The sequence below is a fragment of the Nicotiana sylvestris genome, chromosome 6, assembly GCF_000393655.2.
Source record: "Nicotiana sylvestris chromosome 6, ASM39365v2, whole genome shotgun sequence".
Classification (NCBI taxonomy): domain Eukaryota; kingdom Viridiplantae; phylum Streptophyta; class Magnoliopsida; order Solanales; family Solanaceae; genus Nicotiana; species Nicotiana sylvestris.
This window is the reverse complement of record NC_091062.1, coordinates 21,467,429-21,488,509: the sequence shown is the minus strand read 5'-3', so window position 1 is coordinate 21,488,509 and position 21,081 is coordinate 21,467,429.

Here is a 21,081-nt window from a genome sequence, read left to right as displayed (position 1 = left end):
CCGGAAGAGCGGAGGAATACAACAAAAATCAAGAGGAATACAACAAAAATCAAGAGAAATACATTCAAGATCAAGAAGTCAGGAGCTCGCCTAGAGAGCAGAGGAAGACGACAATGATCAAGATGGAGACATTTAAAGGATCAGTAATCAGGTACTAGCATAGCGAGAGGGAGATCATTTCAAGAAGTCGGTGCAAAGCGGCAACAATGGATTTCACCGGGAGAATACAAGTCAACATGACAACAAGAGTTGCAAGATCGAGTTTGAAGATGTAGATAGAAATCTTGTAACTCATAGTTGATAGACTTAGTTAGTTTTTTTTCATTTTGATGTAATAACAGGACCGCGGATCAGAACCTCGATGGAACGGCACCTCGACTGGCTCTCCACCTCGGCATACTCAATCATCTCACTCACTTCTGAACTACACGTGACCTGATTCCTTTATAGCCAAGGATATGTAGGCAGCCCAAATACCAGGGCTCGGTCACATTTCCCTTTTCTCTTAAGTTTTGGTCTCTTTAAATAAGGGTCGGGTCAAAAAACATGTCTAGTCGTTCTTTGTCTGAAAACTCTTTACGTTTCCAGTCAAAGAGGGGCAGCTGTAGACATGTGATTTTTGACCTTCCCCAAAATTTTTATATTTTAGCACGTAAATATTTAATTTAGGCCTAATATATCTATTTCAACTCATTTTAACTCTTTTATTTTATTTTCTTACAAGAAAAATAAAAATTACAAACAAGTATTTTAGTTTATGTACTTTTCATAAAAAATAATTTTAAAAAAATAGTACCTTATTTTTATCTTTATATAATTTCGAAAACACAAAAATAGTTTATATTTAGTTTAATTAATTAGGATTAGCTTTGGTATTGTGCAATATTTCTATCTTATTTTAAAATGCATTATGTAGTATTTCAGATTATGAAAAAAAAAATAAAATATATATTGCATCTGCATTTTGGATTTTATTTTACATTTTTAGATTAATTAAGTAAGTTGTTGTTGAAAAAATAGAAAAAGATCATAAAAAAAAAGTCATGTTACATTTTACTCTTTAATTTTCAAATTTTGGCAATTTTCTTTTAATTTGGTTTTTAATTAGTTGTAATAATTATTAGGGTTAATTAATTTAATTGTCTAAGATAATTTGGGGATAAAAATTAATTTAGGTTTTATTTAAAAAAAAAATAAAAAAAGAGTCTTACCTAACTAATTAGGAAGCTTCGATATTGGTTGGGTAAAACTAACACTAATGAAAATTAAATAATAACAATAACTAGTGGATAATTAAAGAAGTTAAAAGTATAATTTGTAATGGAAGATGCACTAATTTGATGCCTATTTAGAGATTAGAGAGCTGGAGAAAGAGGAAGGGGGAAGTTCAAAAGATAGAGAGGAAAAACATATGGCTTCTTCTTAATGGAGACAGGGGGTATACACTCGATATACAGTCAGTATACATTCTATATACACTAGAGATACTCTCGATATACACTGAATATACACGGATAACCAACGAAAAGAGGGTCTTCTTCCTCCTAAAAATTCTACATCTAGAGCTTAACATCCACCATGAAAGAGCCATGAGAGCTCATCTTCTCCACCTGAAAAACACCCCATAAAACGCCCCAAATAGTCCACTTCTAAAACTGTTCCGGCGAGTTTCGAGGTCGTCGAAGAACGTAGTTCTGAGGTTTCCGGTTCGAGGTCTCGATTTTGCTTACGGTTCCTGTTTGACTTTGCCGCTGTTGTTTTGTTTGAATTTGTAAGATAAGGTCAGCTCCTATTTTCTAGCACTTTGATAATACTACTGTATCAGTGTTGATCTTCTCAGCTAGTTTGGTTATTGTCGATTTTGCATCCCTGTATTTGTTTGACGTAAAATATTTTATTATCTTTGGTTAGTTGGAAACGTGAGTTTAAGTTGAAGGCCTTTTGATTTATTTGAAGGTTGCTGAAGAAGTACATGATTTCCCTTTGAATTTAAAACTCATTATTTAGAAAGTAAACAACAAAAGCTATGGAAATTGTTAGCTAAAGTTGAAAAGTATTGCTATTTATATCATTGTGTCCTTTAGATGTGTTTTAACGATGTGTTGTATGTAGTTGTCAAATTAGTGCCTTTATTTATTATATTAGCGGTTAACTTTAAAGATGCCTGAATGATGTGTTGTATCGTATATCTACTTGTGAAATGGCCATGTTTCATATTATTAAATCCTATGAATATTATCACGATATTTTGTCAATAAAGAATTTAATATCTTTTGATCTCTTCTATTTTGGTTTCACTTGAACCTATGTCAAACAATTTTGATATGCTTGTTTTCTGCACATATTGGAGCAAATGTTTACTTTAGCAGTAATGTACCGCAGATGTATCCACAATAGTTCTCCTATTGAAGATGGTTTTTCACAATATATGTTGTTCATAATCCATAGCCCGCATATAACTAATTTTAATCCTTTAGAAATCGAGGCGTGCCATTAGTTGAATTTTCCATGGCCCTCGCAAATTTGAAAGTGCGTAGTTGCTTTAGGCGCGTTATTTTAATAATTTATCTTCCTAAACTCGGGTGCGCATTTATGTGACCCAAATCTAAATCTCAACAATGTTGGATAAAATACGTCACGGACCGCGGGTGCATTTATGTGACGGGGTTCAAGACGTGTTTTAGATGACGTTGAATTTTTCTTAAAAAATTAAATAAAGAAAAGCAGTTTAAGTTAAAATTTGCACATAGGTTTAAACATGTACTAAAATCAGATAATAGGCCAATTATAACAGTTGAGCGACCGTTCTAGAATCACGGAACTCGGGAATGCCTAACACCTTCTCCCGGGTTAACAGAATTCCTTACCCGGATTTCTGTGTTCGCAGACTGTAATATAGAGTCAATCTTTTCCTCGATTCGGGATTTGAACCTGTGACTTGGGACACCATTAATTATCCCAAGTGGTGACTCTGAATTTTAATTAAAATAATCCCGTTTCGATTGTCACTTAAATTGGTAAAAACTCCCTTTATTATACCCTCCCCGGGGTGTAGGTGAAAAAGGAGGTGTGACAAAGGTTCATGGAAAAATATGCGAAAATTGATTTTGAATTTGATAAGTGAAGGACTGGTTGAATCAGAAATCATGTAGGTGTCTAATTATATAAAAAATCAAAATTTCCTCTTGTTGAATCAGTTTCAATACTTCTAGCCTGGTATACAAAGTTGAGTTTGCTCTGGGTGGAGTGATAGTTATTTCATAAAACAAATGGTATGCATATCAACTAAAGTTTCTCCCAACTTTACACGTAAACCATTTTGCAAGTTTTAAACACATACAATTGGTCTCAAGCATAGGAAGAGAACAAACAATTTATGAATATGGTGATCAAGCTTTAGGCACCTAATTAAATCAAGGGTACTGTTTTCGCGGTGTGGTTGTGATATTTAATTTCAAATTAGTTTTAATTACGTATCTCCTTAATTCATCTAGTCGAATAGTTTTGAGGCGTGCCATTCACACATTTGAATCATATAACTTATGGCCATCATTTGATGAATCTTAATTCTTTGGAAATCGAGGCGCGCCACTTAGCGAATTCCCATGGCCCTCGTATTAACGTAGATATATAATAAATATTCGTAGAGAAACCTTTAAGGCCGTTTAAAATATTATCGTGATTGTGGGCACGTCCGCGTGACACGATTACGATTTCTTTAAAAATAAATCAGAGTATACGTTCGCGTAACTTCGGCTAAACTTTCATAATAATAGAGCATCGTTAATCGTGGACGAAATAATTATATAGTATCCCTAAGTCATAAATCGGTTAATTTTTTTTCTAATCATTCTTGTGAATAAACCATAAACTATAATAAATTTTCTTTATAAGATTATAGTAAGTTTCTTTTACATAAAGAAAAGTTTTTTTTTCTCTGAATAAACGTTTATAATTATTAACTCCCTAGCCATGAAAGTTGGAAATTTTTAAGTGTTAATTTGGTAGGAATATTTTATTTTTTTTTAAAAAAGGGGAGAAGAAAGATTATGTGCTTAAGATATATAATTCATAAAGCATTTTAGGTAGTTTGTTTAGAGTTTTGTTTTAATATCAAAAGACTATAAAATTTCATTTTTTTTGTTTTGCTCAGTTTTTTATATTAGAAATTTTTTTTGCTTTGTGTGGTAATATTTTGTTTTCTGTTAACATAGTTCTTAAGAATGCAAGCAGTTAATTTTTTGAAATTTTAATCCTAAAATGCGAGAATGAGGAAAGCTCACTGTTGATCCATGAAAATCTTGCTTTCACATATTTACATCAAAACCAAATTGATAGTATGCTTTTAGGTATGACCTTAATAAATCAATCATTGTGATTGTATACATGTTCACGTGACATAATTACGATTTTCAAAAATAAATTAAGGTACGCGTCCGCGCGACTTTGACTAAGTTTTTTTCAAAAATAAACTAAGTGTTGGGAATTGTGTACACGTACGCGTGACATGACTCTTGACGCGCCAAACTACACGAGTATACGTATGCGTAACTCGATAATTCTTCAAGTACGAGTAAATCACGTAATTAAAAACGGTAAAGGTAAAATGCATGTAGTTTCTAAACACGTAATTAAATAATTTAAGCCAAGTATAAATTGTTAAGTGACCGTGCTAGAACCACAAAATTCGGGAGTGCCTAACACCTTCTCCCGGGTTAACAGAATTCCTTATCCGGATTTCTGGTTCGCGGACTGTATTACAGAGTCAACCTTTGCTCGATTCGGGATTTTAAACTGGTGACTTGGGACACCTTAAATCTCCCAAGTGGCGACTCTGAATTTAATGTAAATAATCCCGTTTCGATTGTCCTTTAATTGGAAAAACTCCCTTATATTTTATACCCTTCTCCGGGGTGTAAAGTAAAAAGGAGGTGTGACAGCTCTAGCGACTCTGCTGGGGAACGAACCCAGAATCTCTGGTTCAGGGTTCAGAATTCGAGCTTGTTAATGTGATTTTACTTGGCTTTATTTATTGTTAATATTACTGTATTTTATGAACCTTTGTGCTAATTGCTGTTTATTTACCGTTTTGATATTGGTGAACTATATATAAATTGATACGAAACCCTTCCTCTTTCTGAGTCTTCTGAATTTAAGGTGCACACGTGCGCGTGGCCCACCCTTCTGTTAGAAGTCATACCAAATAGAACGAAATTGGGCAAAGTAACTAGGCCGGGTAGACTTTCGTGCTCCCGGTACGTTGCCCCCACTTAGGCTCAAGCTGTCCGCTTGGGTAAGCTAGGTCTAGAACAGTATACCCCAGGTTTTACACTTAGAATAACTCAGCTTCATGCCGGATCCCTAGTAGGAACGTTTGTTTGCATCATGTGCATTTGACTTCGGAGACTCAACACAGGGGTTGGGTCTGTCTAGGACAGGTGTACCCGAAATGAAAAGACCATCCTGATGCATCTTACTTGCTACTTGTGCATTCATTTGTTTCGGATTTGCATGTTGTGACCAGCTTATAGGAAAAAGTTAGAAAAGGAAAATCAATGTGAGAACCGAGAAAGAAAATTGGCTGTTTTTCGAAAAAAAAAATTCCAAAATATTTTGAAATTCTGTCGAATTTTGAAAGAAGGAAATGTTGTGTTTCTTTTAAAAAATAGTTTTATTATTACGAAATACGTAAGTTTGATTCTCGCCGGATGTGAGATACGTAGGCAACCCATATCGGGCCCAACTATTAAAAAATAATAAATAATAAATAGATAATAAGTAATTTAAAATGCGGGTACATAAATTTTTTTGTGATGTCATAAGTAAGGCGATGCCATTCTTGTCCAAAATATGCGGAATGTCCCCAAAAGGGCATCAGAATACTGTTTTTGCAAGAACAACTGCCTTTGGTCTTTTTTTTTTGTTAAAAAATTTTTTTTTTTTTTGCTGGTTAGCAAACACAGCCTTTTAATCTTCTTCATAAAAGTGTTTTTTTTAATATTTTTTTTCAAAATGAGTCTTGATTTTGGTTTTTTAAAATTAAAATCACTCACAGGTACAAAATAAGCACCGTCCAAAACCCACCGTTCATAGATGCAAATGATTTTCTATTTCGACTTCAGATGTGGTGGCGTGAGTTAGGAGGAGATGGTCAAAAATGGGTCATTAAGTATTTGGGAGCTCTCACAGATATTATGAAAGTTAAACCACGCGATAATTTGATTACGGCACTAGTGACTTTTTGGGACCCTGTTCACAATGTCTTTCGCTTCTCTGATTTCGAACTTACTCCCACATTAGAAGAAATAACTGGATATTCCGGTTTTGACAGAGATTTGAGAAACCAAAATCTTATTTTCCCAAAGGCTCCCTCGGTACACCGATTCTTTGGTCTTCTGAATATCAGTAATCAAATCAGAAAAAAGCAACGTTGTCGAAGGGTGTTGTTCTTTCAACTTCCTATATTCAAGGTTCAGAAAGCCGGATGGATTTGAAATTCATGAAAAGGGCCTTACTAACAAATAAAACAAGGACACCTGGCAGATTCACCGACGCTTCACTTTCATGGTAGCTTTTCTAGGAATCATGGTCTTCCCAAACAAAGAGCGGACGATTGATATTCGCATTGCCAGAGTCGTACAAGTCCACTCTACCAAAGAACATCACACACTTGCCCCGATCATTCTCTCAGACATTTATCGGGCGTTGACTTTGTGTAAATCCGGGCCAAAATTCTTCAAAGGTTGCAATATTTTGTTGCAAATGTGGTTGACAGAACATCTCCGACATCACCCCAAGTTCATGTAGTATGGTCCAAGCAAGGACGATTTCATCGAGAGTTATGAAGAAAGAATAAAAGACTATAAATCTCCAAAAGGGGTGGAAGCCTGAATATCCCATTTTAGATCTTTAATGGCGAGTCAAATTGAGTGGACTTTAGGATGGCTCCCGGTAAGAGAAGTGATACATATGTCAACCTTGAAGAGTTATTTGTTGCTGTTGGGTTTAAGAAGCGTCCAGCCGTATGCACCACAGAGAGTTCTAAGACAGCTAGGGAGATACCAAGTGGTGCCTGAGGATGAATATTTGAGTGTGCATGTGATTGAGCTACACCCCGAAGCCCCTCTCCCTGTGGCTTTAATCCAGCAGATTTGGAATGGTTGTCGATACTTGAAAGATGATACCCAAATTCCAGATCCTGCAAAAGGTGAGATAAATCCGGGTTATGCTAGGTGGTTTGAGAAAAGATCCCGCGTGGATGATGCACCAGAACCTGATCCTAGAAGGCCCATAGAAAGACCGTATGTTCAAGCCTTTGATGACAAAATCCAAGAACGGTTGGCTTGGGGAGAAAAGGAAAAGGGGTACAAAGCAACTATTCATGCCTTAGAAGAAAGCCTGAGGAACCTCAATTTGGAGAGAGACTTACAAGCACAAGAAGCAGAAGGTGAAAAGAAGAGTCTGATTAGCGAGAATAAAACTCTCTCGCTCAGTTTCAACAGATGAAGAAAGCCTCTGAAGCACTAGTGAGAAGTTGGAAAGATCAGAAAATCATTGCCAATCTGATGGAAAAAATGCAAGATTATGACTCCCTCTTGACAAAGACTGATAAGGCGTTAGACAAAGCTAAGGAAAAAATCATACAGTTAAATGAGGAGGCCAAATCTAGTAAGGAACGCCAAGTAATGAGATGTGAAGAAGAAATGGCTCAATTCAACAGAGAGAAGGACCATTGGATACATTTAGAAGCTCAACTCCATGCACAGTTGGAAGAAATAAGAAGGTACAATAGAGAACATCAGCACGCAGATATTGATAGGGAGAGAGCACATGCAAGACTCGATCAGGCCAGACTTTGAGCTCAATTGGAGTCAGCTTTAGATCGCGAAGACCACATAAGAGATATAGCCACCACTCGCCAACAGCGATTGCAAAACCAAGACCAAAATCTCCAAGATTTCAGAGCACAAATCCATGATTTGGCCGTTTATACTTCTCAAAGTTACGTAAAATGCCAAGGGATGGATTATGAAAGGTTTCTAGATCATGCACCTACTTTTGCCCATCATCTTGCAATAGAGTTAGAGAGGATGTACCGTACACTAGGAGGTCAGCCGGGTCAAGCCCCACCGTGAGCAGATGTTCCAGTGATTAAAAGCAAAAGATTGTGGAGTGAAGCGTAGTCATAGTTGTTGGAACTTTTCATATAATAGTCATGTTTTAGTTTAAGTCCATGTTGAGTCTTTTAAACCATTTTCTTAAAATGTTGTCAAAATGTAATGTCATTTCTGTCTTTGTATTGTTTCGTTTGTTAAAATAAATAAGAGTATTAATAATTGTTTCCACCAGAACTACGCTCGGTCTGATTCATGCAGGGTCATGATACGTAGGCAATCTTCATAAGATTCGACCACGACCAAAAGAAAAGAATAAAATGAAAAGGGGAGGGAAATAAATGATAGGCGTGAGTGACAATAAAAGGGAAAGGTCAGGAAAAGCTGGGATGACACAAGCAACCGAGCAAATACATGATAGAAAATGGTTAATTGCCTAGGTGCATTGCATCCCAACGTGTAATTGCATATGTGTTAAACTCTAAAAACTAACAAGTTTGTTGTTTTCCAGAATTCAAGCAGTTAGTTTATCTAGAGTATACTGGCACATTATCATTACCAAACCAGATCAAAAGGACCAATACCAGAAATCATGTCTATCCCGGATGTCGACACAAGTGTTGAGGTAGAGGAGTTGGACGTCAGTAAAATGAAAGAGGAGATGCTCAAACTTAAGCAACAGATGGCCGAGATGTATCAGGCCCGGTCTAAAGGACAATCACCCCCAGCTTACCCTGCTAACCCTGCTTCCACCCCACCACCGGCTCAAACTCAGGATAATCCTGCCACTGATCTATCCCCGATCTTTCCCATTTACCAATACTACCGGGGCACCACTTCTCATACATCACAATCTCCACCTCCTAAACCAATTCCATACCCTCCTCCACCAGTAACTCCTATCTTCATAGCACCTCCACCAGCTACACTCCACAAATTTCCTAGCGAGCCTATGTTCTAGGCCCAGGACAACCAATACTACCCCTCAGAACCCACTTTCAAAGCTCCAGAAACTCATTCCTATACTCCTCACTTTGACCTCTCGATAGAAGCTGATAAACCAGTCAAAAATACCGAACAGGAGGAGATGTTCAGGAAAGTTAAAAGCTTAGAACAATCATTCAGAGACATACGGGGGTTAGGAGGGCAAGTCAGCATTGCCTACAAGGACCTACGTCTGTTCCCAAATGTGCAGTTACCGGCAGGTTTCAAGATGCCCAAGTTTGATATATACAATGGGCACGACAATCCAGTAGCCCACTTGAGGGGTTTTTGCAACAAAATGAGGGGAGCTGGAGGAAAAGATGAATTGTTAATGGATTACTTCAGTCAGAGTTTGAGTGGATCAGCATTGGAATGGTACACCCGCCAAGACCATAGGAGATGGTACACATGGGATGATCTGGGGCAAGCATTTGCTTGTCACTTCCAATACAATCTTGAGATCATTCCAGATCGACTGTCCTTGACTAAACTTGAGAAGAAGCACAGTGAAAGCTTCAGAGAATATAGTTTCCAATGGAGGGAGCAAACAGCAAGAGTAGATCCCTAAATGAAGGAAAGTGAGATGGTAGATTACTTCCTACAGGGTTTGGAACCTACTTACTTTGGCCATTTGGTCTCAGCTGTGGGAAAGTCATTCAACGTAGTAAAGATGGGGGGCATGGTAGAAGAAGGCCTCAAGTCGAATAAAATCATGAGCTATTCGGCTATCAAAGCGACTACTCAGGCTATTCAGGGTGGCATAGGAGGGATGGGAAGAAGAAAAGAGAGGAAGCAGCAATGGTTGATTCAGGAACTTGGTCCGGATCCAGAGGTTCACCTTACCACTACAATCAACCTCGACCCCACCAACAAACTTATCACCACAATCAACCCCAACACTACTATCCCCCTACCAGAACCTCATTTTTTCGTCCACCATGCACAAGCATACAACCAACCTCCTGCCCACGCTCAATGGAGTGATCTTGTCCTACCAAATACTTATCCACATCCACGAGCCTACCAAAACACTCCCGGACCAAGTTTCAGGCCTAGTCAAGCACTCAAGGGTGAAAGGTTGCCGAAAAAGAAAACCTTTACTCCGTTGGGAGAATCATACACCAGTCTGTTCCAGAGGCTAAATCAGCTAGATATGCTAAGGCCGATAAAGTCCAAACTGCCAAATCCTCCTCCAAAGAATCTTGACTATACTGTCAGCTGTGGGTATTGTTCTGGTACTCCGGGTCATGATACAGAAAAGTGCTGGCACTTGAAAAGTGCGATACATGAGCTTATTGATACCAATAGAATCGAAGTTCAAGCTCCCAAAGCATACAATATCAACAGAAATCTGATGCCAGCCCATCAGGAGGCAAATATGATCGAAATAGTGCATGCAGAGGGGGAACCCAAAAAGCCATCACAGACCGTCATGATGATTCGGTCCAGTGGAGTCAAGACAGATAAACAATCAGCATATGAGAAGTTGGTGCTCAAGTAGAGCAAAAAGAGTGTTGAGCCATCTATGGCAGTAGAGAAGGGGTCTTTAAGCAGAGTTGCCACGAAACAGGAAGGGGTAAAGGTGATTGTACCAGGAGCGGCCAGGAAACCCATTATAATCATGGAAGGAGCCCGCCCAGATCGGGTTATTATCAAGCCAGTAAGCCAATTACCAATAATCAACAACAAGGCTATTCCATGGAATTACGAACGGGTAACGATGATGTACAAAGGGAAGGAAGTCAAAGAAGAAATCTGTGAAGTACAGGATTTAACTCGCTCGGGAAGGTGTTTTATTTCCGAGGAGTTAAGAAGAGCTAAAAATAATCCAGCACTAATAAAGAAAGCCGTAACTGAAGAAGAAGTAGAAGAATTCTTGAGGAAAATGAAGCTGCATGACTACTCTATCGTGGAACAATTAAGAAAGACGCCTGCTCAAATTTCCCTATTATCATTATTGATCCACTCGGACGAGCACCGTCAAGCCTTAATGAAGATCTTGAATGAGGCGCACGTTCCTGATAAGATCTCCATGAACCACTTGGAAAAAATAGCCAACAAAATCTTCGAAGTAAACAAAGTCACATTTTTCGATGATGAATTGCCTGTAGAAGGTACTGAGCACAACAAAGCTCTTTACCTCACATTAAAATGTGAGAACTCTGTGGTGACCCGGGTATTGGTTGACAACGGATCAAGCGCAAACATCTGTCCTCTCTCCACTCTAAGCAAGTTGAAAATAGAAGATGAGAGGATCCATAAGAATAGTATTTGCGTGCGGGGATATGACGGTGGAGGTAAGGATTCAGTTGGGGACATAGTACTGGAGCTGACGATAGGGCCAGTCGAGTTCACAATGGAGTTTCAGGTGCTGGATATAGCTGTTTCCTATAACTTACTATTGGGTCGACCCTGGATCCACGTCGCTAAAGGAGTGCCATCAACACTACACCAGGTAGTCAAATTTGAATGGGATAGATAAGAAATAGTTGTGCATGGGGAAGACAGTTTATGTGCTCGCAGTAATGCCATTCTACCAGTCATTGAGGTGGAAGATGACCAGGGACCATGAGTCTACCAGGTTTCTGACACGATGTTGGTAGAGAAAGTTCCGGAGGGGAAATACATTCCAAATCCAAAGATAATCACCGCATCAGTCATGGTAGCCTATGAGATGTTGAAGAATTGTTTTGTACTCGGTAAAGGTTTGGGCTCATCTTTGCAAGGCATCATACAGCCGGTGTCTCTTCCTGAAAACTTGGGAACATTTGGTTTGGGATTCAAGCCCACTGCCGCAGACATAAGAAAGGCCAGAAAGCTAAAACAGAAGGCATGGGTCCTTCCAAAGCCAGTCCCACGTCTTTCCAAATCTTTTGTCAAGTCCGGTACCAAAAGTCGCCCAGTAACAACAATTCCTAATTCTATGATTAATCCTGATGAGGAGTTAATTGAAAGATTTGAAAAGTTGTTTGGCGGTGTGAACATGGTGGAAAATGGTGAAGGTCCTAGCAACGCAAAAATTCAATTCTTTGGGCCAGAAACAAAGCTTAATAATTGAAAAGCCACTTCTCTCCCCATTCGAAAGGAGTCTTGGTAGTTTATTTTGATTTTTCTTCAGTTTGTTTGGGTTATTCCAGGGTTGTAATCCAGATTTTTATCTTTCAGTCTGTTTGAAGTGTGCAAACCTTGTTATCTTTTTTCATTCAATGAAATGCAATTTCCCTTTCTTTATCATTCCTGATAGTTTTTCTTTTCTTTTCTTTTCTGTATAGTTCTTTTTACGCTGGCTCTAGTGATATGGCATGCATAAGGAATCCTCAGCCCAGTCTTAAAAATCAACCTAATTCTGAAATAATAGTTCAAGAAGTAGATTGTGATTACGAATCAGAATACGATGAGGATGAGGCCTTCGAAGAGATTAGTAAGGAGTTAATTCACTTCGAAGAAAAACCCAAACCCAACATGAATGATACAAAAGTCGTCAATTTAGGAGACACAGATAATATCCGAGAGACTAAAATAAGTGTCCACCTCGAGCCAAATATCCAGGAAGAGTTAATTAAAGCACTCATCGAATTCAAAGATGTTTTTGCATGGTCATATGACGACATGTCGGGTTTGAGCACTAATTTAGTGGTCCACAAATTGCCCACTGATCCAATGGTTCCTCCCGTCAAGCAAAAGTTGAGGAAATTCAAAACTTATATGAGTGTGAAAATTAAAGAAGAAATCACCAAACAGTTGGATGCAAAGGTCATTCGGGTCACTCGATATCCTATTTGGTTGGCTAATGTCGTGCCTGTGCCAAAAAAAGATGGCAAGATTAGAATATGCGTCGATTACCGCAATCTCAACAAAGAAAGTCCGATGGATAACTTCCCATTACCCAATATCCATATTTTGATCGATAATTGTACCAAACATGAGATAGGATCTTTTGTGGATTGCTATGCTGGGTATCATCAGATTCTAATGGATGAAGAAGATGCAGAAAAGACGGCATTCATCACGCCGTGGGGAACTTATTGCTACTGGGTAATGCCATTTGGTTTGAAGAACGCCGGGGCAACTTACATGAGAGCAATGACTCCGGTGTTTCATGATATGATACATAAGGAGATTGAGGCAGGGCATCACTATCCTATTACGGCTCAGCTTCGGTTTTATTGCACCAACAATATGGCTGAGTATGAAGCCTGTATTTTGGGTCTAAGGCTAGCTGCAGACAAGGATATCCAGGAAGTCTTGGTCTTGAGAGACTCGGATCTTCTGGTACATCAAATTCAAGGAGAATGGGAAACACGAGATTTGAAACTCATACCGTACCGACAATGTTTGCATGATCTTTGTCAACGATTTTGATCAGTGGAGTTCAAGCATATTCCAAGGGTCCATAAGGAGGTCGCCGATGCTTTGACTACCCTGACATGAATGTTGCACCATCCGGACAAAGCTTATGTTGATCCTCTGCATATTCAAGTCCGAGATCAGCATGCCTACTATAACATGATTGAAGAAGAACTTGATGGCGAACCATGGTTCCACGATATCAAGGAGTATATCAGAATGGGGATATATCTAGTGCAAGCCACGAGGGATCAAAAGAGAATGATTCGACGGTTGGCAAATGGATTCTTCTTAAGTGGAGGAGTTTTGTGTAAGAGAACACCAGACCTTGGATTATTAAGATGCATAGATGCCAGACAAGCTACGACTGTCATGTCCGAAGTACATTCAGGAGTCTGCGGACCACATATGAGCGGATATGTGTTGGCAAAGAAAATTCTCCAAGCAGGATATTATTGGCTTACCATGGAGCGAGATTGTATCAATTTTGTGCGCAAATGTCATCAGTGCCAGATACACGGAGATTTGATTCATTCTCCACCATTAGAATTGTACACAATGTCTGCACCATGGCCCTTCGTTGCTTGGGGCATGAATGTCATTGGACCAATTGAGCTAGCAGCATCCAATGGGCACAGGTTCATTCTGGTAGCAATTGATTATTTCACCAAGTGGGTTGAGGCCAAAACTTTCAAATCAGTGACCAAGAAAGCAGTGGTCGATTTTGTTCATTCAAATATCATTTGTCGATTCGGAATCCTAAAGGTGATCATCACAGATAATGGTGCTAATCTTAACAGTAACTTGATGGAAGAGGTATTTCAACAGTTTAAGATTACACATCACAATTCTATCCCATATCATCCCAAGGCGAATGGAGCAGTCGAGGCAGCCAACAAAAACATAAAGAAGATATTTCGGAAAATGATAGAAGGTTCGAGGCAATACCACAAAAAATTACCATTTGCGTTGTTGGGATATCACACTACTGTCCGTACTTCGGTAGGTGCAACTCCTTATTTGTTGGTATATGGCACTGAAGCAGTAATACCTGCAGAAGTTGAAATCCCTTCCCTACGGATTGTCGCTGAGGCTAAGATTGATGATAATGAGTGGGTCAAAACCCGTTTGGAGCAATTGAACTTGATTGATGAAAAAAGATTGGCAGCAGTATGTCATGGCCAGTTATATCAAAAGAGAATGGCAAGAGCATACAACAAAAGGGTGCGTCCCCGAATGTTTGAAGTGGGTCATCAAGTGCTGAAACGTATCCTTCTACATCAGGTTGAAGCAAAAGACAAGTTCGCCCCAAATTGGAAAGGGCCATTCATTGTCACCAGAGTATTGTCCAATGGTGCTTTATGTTTGACAAATATCGAAGGAAAATGCATAGACATGGCTATCAATTCTGATGTAGTAAAGAGATATTATGTATGATTTCTTTGGTATAATTGTTGATTGTTTGTATTTGGCATTATTTTGAAGATTGAAATAACGAAGGCAATTTGTTCTGCTATCTAAACACTTTACCCTTTGTTTCCCTTTTTTTGAGCTTTATTTATTTCTTTCATACCCCTCTTTTGGAATCAATAACGAAAAAGAGAGAAAAGAAAGAAAAAGAGAAAAGAGAAAAGAAAAGAAGTGAAAAGAGAAAGTATAGCAACAAGGAAATTCAGGTGTGAACTACGTTTGACCTGATTCCTGTTAAGGATACGTAGGCAGCCTCATAGCTCGGTCATAGTAAAATAAAATATCAAAAGATCCCCAAGCAAGAAACTGGGCAGAAGTTGTACTTGTAATAAGAAATGTTATTCCAAGAGTTGTAATTTTAAACCCATGTCAAATTGTTTTGAGCCTTTGATACCCTTTCTTTCTAACCCCATCCAAAGCCCACATTACAGTCCAAAGAAAGACCTTCCGATCAGTCTTCGAGAGATGCCAAGTTGAGCAAATAGAGTTGATTCATACCAGGATAACACTCTGGTCCAAGCAGGAAAAGTAATGAAAATGAGAAAATCTTATTGGTAAAAACCCTCATGGGCACCATGAGGCGACGAAAGCTGAGAGAAAGTAAAAATGGGAGAGTCTTATCGGTGAAAACCCTCATGGGCACCATGAGGCGACAAAAGCTGAGAGAAAGTAAAAATGAGAGAGTCTTATTGGTAAAAACCCTCATGGGCACCATGAGGCGACAAAAGCTGAGAGAAAGTAAAAATGAGAGAGTCTTATTGGTAAAAACCCTCATGGGCACCATGAGGCGACAAAAGCTAAGAGAAAGTAAAACTGAGAGTCTTATTGGTGAAAACCTTCAAGGGCACCATGAGGTGACGAAAGCTGAGAGAAAGTAAAAATGAGAGAGTCTTATCGGTTAAAACCTTCGCGGGCACCATAAGGCGATAAGGAATTGAGGAACAAACAAATGAGAAAGGTTTGTCGGTGAAAACCCTTCAGGGCACTGCAAGTCGATCAAAGTCCATAAGTTAGCGGAAAGTAAAATTGGGTTGTGGAAATCTTGGAGAACAAAGTAAAACAATTGGAAAGGAGATTGGTTAAATAGACTGGGCTGATTAATCCAAAATGCATACTATGATCATTGGTTCCAGTGACTCCACTCAGATAAGTTCCTTTTTCCTATCTCCATCAGTCATCCAAATCTGGATTTTCTTCTTTATTCTTAATTCTCAAAATCGTCGCATTTCATTGCTGTTAATTTTTACTCCTCTAAACCTCTTCCAAGGTTAGCCTTGTTCCAACAAATAAGAAGGAATGTCAAAGTATACTACGAAGATTCAAAATTGCACAAAGCAAAATACGGCTAGGACATGCTGGAGATAGTATGATGAAAAGTGGGACCTAGGGTGTAAGCAAAGGTTAAATCGGTGGAATGGTTCAATAATGTCATGAGAGATGTATGGTTACGAATAAAAGGGTCAGAAGTGAAAAACAACAGTTGGGGATCTTGCAGTTAAGGATCAATCATGAGGTCAAAACAATCCTTTCGACCGGTTCAAGGTAGTCTGTTGAAGCAAAGCAGGGCAAAGAGAAAACCCTCCCCAGCAAGAATGCCACAACTAACTACCACATTTTAAACTGACAAGATTTTCTTTGATTTGAAAACAGGGGTAAAGATGACATTTATTTCAGGAAGCACCCTGTGAGGGAAGCAAGTACCATGCAGGTTTAATCGTATAAATTTTCAGGACCCTCCTGGAAAATGGGACATAGTTTTAAAATTGAAACAATCATAAGTAGCAAAATCTAGCATAAATGTACCCCAAGGAATATGAGTTGGTTTCAAAGTTCGCATAAGAGTTGTCAGGACCCTCCTGGATAATGGGACATAGTTTAAAACTGGTTTAGATAACAAGATTTAGCAGAAGTCATGCCTTTAAATATATAGCTTCGATTCAAAATTATCGTTTAGTTAAGAGTTGTCAGGACCCCCTGGATAATCAGACCTAGCTTTCAAATACTTATTAATATTTGGTAATATGCTTCAGTTTAACACTTACAGATGCACCCAACTACCAAATTGGGGCAGAAAATTTTCTTTTGTTTTGTCTATTTTTGTTGAAGTCAGGCGTCCACCTAGAGAACAAGGAAGAATAGTTGAAGTATCAGCAATCAGGCGTCCAGCTGGAGAACAAGGAAAAGCAGTTGAAGATTCAGTAATCAGGAGCCCACCTGGAGAACAAGGGAATACAATTCGAGTCTCAGCAATCAGGACCCACCTGGAGAACAAGGGAATACATTTCGAGTCTCAGCAATCAGGAGCCCACCTGGAGAACAAGGGAATACAATTCAAATTTCAAGTAGTCAGGAGCCCGCCTGGAGAACGAAGGGAAGAAGCAATTCAAATTTCGAATAATCAGGAGCCCGCCTGAAGAACAGAAGAAAGAAAACAATAGTCAAAGGAAGACATTTAAAGGGTTCAGCAATCAGGTGCAGCCCTTGAGAAGAAGGGAAAGCATTTCAAAGAATACCATTGAAGTCAGCCACAAAGGAACTTCTGAGGAAAATACAAGTCAACGAGGCAGCATCAGTCGCAAGATCAAGTTTGAAAATATATCTTTGTAAAGCATAGATTATAGCTTAGTCTAGCTTCTTCATTTTTGTCATGGGGTAATAAGGAGGTCAGTAGGCAGTATCAGCAGCAACAACAGCAGTAACAGTAAAACCGCAGCTTCATGGTAGTCCCAGCTGCCAAAACTTCCCGAACTACATTGACCTGATTCCTTTATAGCCAAGGATATGTAGGAAACCTTTGAAGAAGAGGTTCGGTCAAATCTTTCAAAAAAATGCTTCCCACGAAGTGTTCAAACAGGCAAAAATCGCTCGTATCCGCTCACTTTATCTTTGTACAAAAACTCTTCGTGTTTCCGGACAAAGAGGGGCAGCTTTGAGCACATGATTTTTGCCTTATACGAATTACTCCAAAATAATTCCCAAAATTAGGTCTTGGCTCTAATTATGTGTTATTTTAGGAATTATTGTGTGATTTTCCTGATTGTTTGCATATATTTGTATGCATGTTTAATTTTATTAATGCATTAAAAATACAAAAATATAGCATTTGCATTTATGATTTGATCTTACATTTTTGGATTAATTAATAATTAGGTGTTTTACAAAAATGAAAAAAAGAAGAAGAAAATATATAATAACACATTTTTAATTAAATTTTGTGCTTTTCTTTTAATTTAGTATTTAATTATTCATGATAATTATAATTTAGAGAGGATTAGTATTTTTAATATTAATTTTGGTGTTATAACTTAATTTAGGATTTTAATTTTGAAAAAATAAAACAAGGAAAAGAAGGAATTAATTTGAAAAGTAAAAAAATGAAAATCAAAGTTTGGGCTATTCTTTAAACCCAAATTTCCAGGCCCAAAAACACGCCCCATACCCGGTCCAAACTTCCAGTCTCTAAGACCATCAAAACGACGTAGTATAGGGACAGAACTACGTCGTTTCGATTTCAACAAATCTCACCCATCCATTCATCTACATCGAACGGTCCAGATTCCTAACCATTACTCGACCCCAACCCGCTTCCAGAACCGATCCGGTCCAGCCCCACTTAATTAAAACGACCCCGTTTCGATTAAGGATTCAATCCCAGCCGTTGGATTTCAATCATCCAATGGCTCAAATTAATAATCCCATTTGTAATATACCCAAACCCCTCAGACCCCCCCTCAATCACCCTCGTCTCTCTCAAATTCCCCAAACCCTAGAGACCCGCCGCCCTAATTTCCACCGGTTGTTGCCGGCGGCGCCAGCTCCGTTCGCCACCAAACTCACACCCCAGAACCCCCTTAATATCCTCTTTCATAATCCATAGTTAGTTTCCTTCGAACACCCTTAAAACAGTTCGAATCTTGATTTTAGGCTATGAACCCTAGTAGCCGCCACCATTTACCCTCGCCTTTCGATGGCGGCGCCACATCCAATCAACCCCAAACTAACACCCCTTGACCACCACAACCCCATCTTCCCTAATCCACGATCCGTTACCTTTGAATCAAACCAGAACTTGTCGAATAATAAATCTAAACTTCAAACCTAAAACTGCAAAGTCAAGATTCATCGAACATCTAAGCTAATTTTGACTTTATCTGTGTATTCTTGATAAGAAAACACAGTTAAAGTCAAAATTTTGTTTAAAAATTTAAGATTCAAAGGTTTTCTTCAGTTACTACTGACCGGTGAGTTCATCTGTCCTATTTTCTATATTTATAGTTTAATTGGTATTATTCTGATGTTCGTATTTCCTCATCTCTTTTTCTTTTCTCTAGTCTATTTCAATTGAAAACTCGACCAATCTTCTGGAATAAACTATCTTCTGTTCGTTGTTTTGTTTTTCAGAATGTTGGTGAATTTGTTCTTAGGTTTTATAGGTTTGTGTGGTCAGTTTGTTTAGAATCTGGAAATCATATCTCGTCTAATAACTTAGTCGGTTAAATTAAAGATTATCTTGAGTTTGGTTAAATGTGTATAATAATTGACTGATTTATGCACGTGGTCACTAATTGAGAAACTTCTAATAGTGATAGGGTAGAAATTACATTACCGAATTAATTAAAAGCACTGAATCAGTGGACAATTAAGAAATGAAAAAGTGAATTGGTAATGGAGAAGGCACTAAGCTAATTGTCTATTTAAAAGAGCTGAACAGACTGAAAAACAGACCGAAATAGATACAAAAAGAGAGCTGAAGAGATAGAGTCCAGAAAATACAAAAAAAAGAAGCTAGATATCCTATGCTATTCCATTGCTTAAGTATTTCTTGATTCGTTTAAGTTCTGCAAACAATAATGTTCAGTAAAGGGATTTGAATTGGTTTTATATTAGTTTTTTGGAAGGTTTTTTTTTGATCAAGCTGTGTAGAAGACCATTGTTCCATTGGATTTTGAATCGATTTTCTGGTTTCGTTTACTAAATCTGGGTTGTGTTGTTGCTGCTTTTGCTACGGATTACTGCTTCCTCATCTCTTTTGTTTCTCCTTACTCCAGGTACACTGTCGAAACTTGTCATGGAATTGAGTATTTACTAGCATGTATGAAGATTTAGAAGTTCAAGTCGAAATTTGAATAAGACATCTTAAATTTCTGATGTAGTTACTGTTAATCTTTACTATTATGTACGATTAGGTGTTTCATTTTGTTTGGTATAATTTCTGGTTTGTGTTGAGTGCTGGTTCATTTAGTTTGCTTAGATTCAATGTATTATTTCAGAATATTGGGTGTTACAATATTGTTTGGACTCTAGTTGCATGAATGGACTGTTTAAAACATGCTATAAGGATAGATTGTTTGAGTATATTGATTGGTTTTTCTGTAACCTAAAATTAGGAGTTGCTACGGTGAAGCACTGTCTATTATACAGTTAGGATTTGTACTATGATAATTAATCAGAAGTTACCATCTAGATGGTCTGTATGAACATGAATTCTTCAGGCTTGCTTGTGATTTTAGTTTTTGTTGGCAAATAAAAATGTAAGTGCGACCCCACCTGATTTTAAGGTTAAGGTTCATGGGAAAATATGCGAAAATTTATTTTGAATTTGATAAGTGAAGGACTGGTTGAATCAGAAATCATGTAGGTGTCTAATTATATAAAAAATCAGAATTTCCTCTTGTTGAATCAGTTTCAATACTTCTAGCCTGATATACAAAGTTGAGTTTGCTCTGGGTGGAGTGATGGTTATTTCATAAAACAAATGGTATGCATATCAGCTAAAGTTTCTCCCAACTTTACACGTAAACCATTTTGCAAGTTTTAAACACATACATTTGGTCTCAAGCATAGGAAGAGAACAAACAACTTATGAATATGGTGATCAAGCTTTAGGCACATAATTAAATCAAGGGTACTGTTTTCGCGGTGTGGTTGTGATATTTAATTTCAAATTAGTTTTAATTACGTATCTTCTTAATTCTTCTAGTTGAATAATTTTGAGGTGTGCCATTCACACATTTGAATCATATAACCTATGGCCATCATTTGATGAATCTTAATTCTTTAGAAATCGAGGCGTGCCACTTAGCGAATTCCCATGGCCCTCGTATTAATGTAGATATAAAATAAATATTCGTAGAGAAACCTTTAAGGCCGTTTAAAATATTATCGT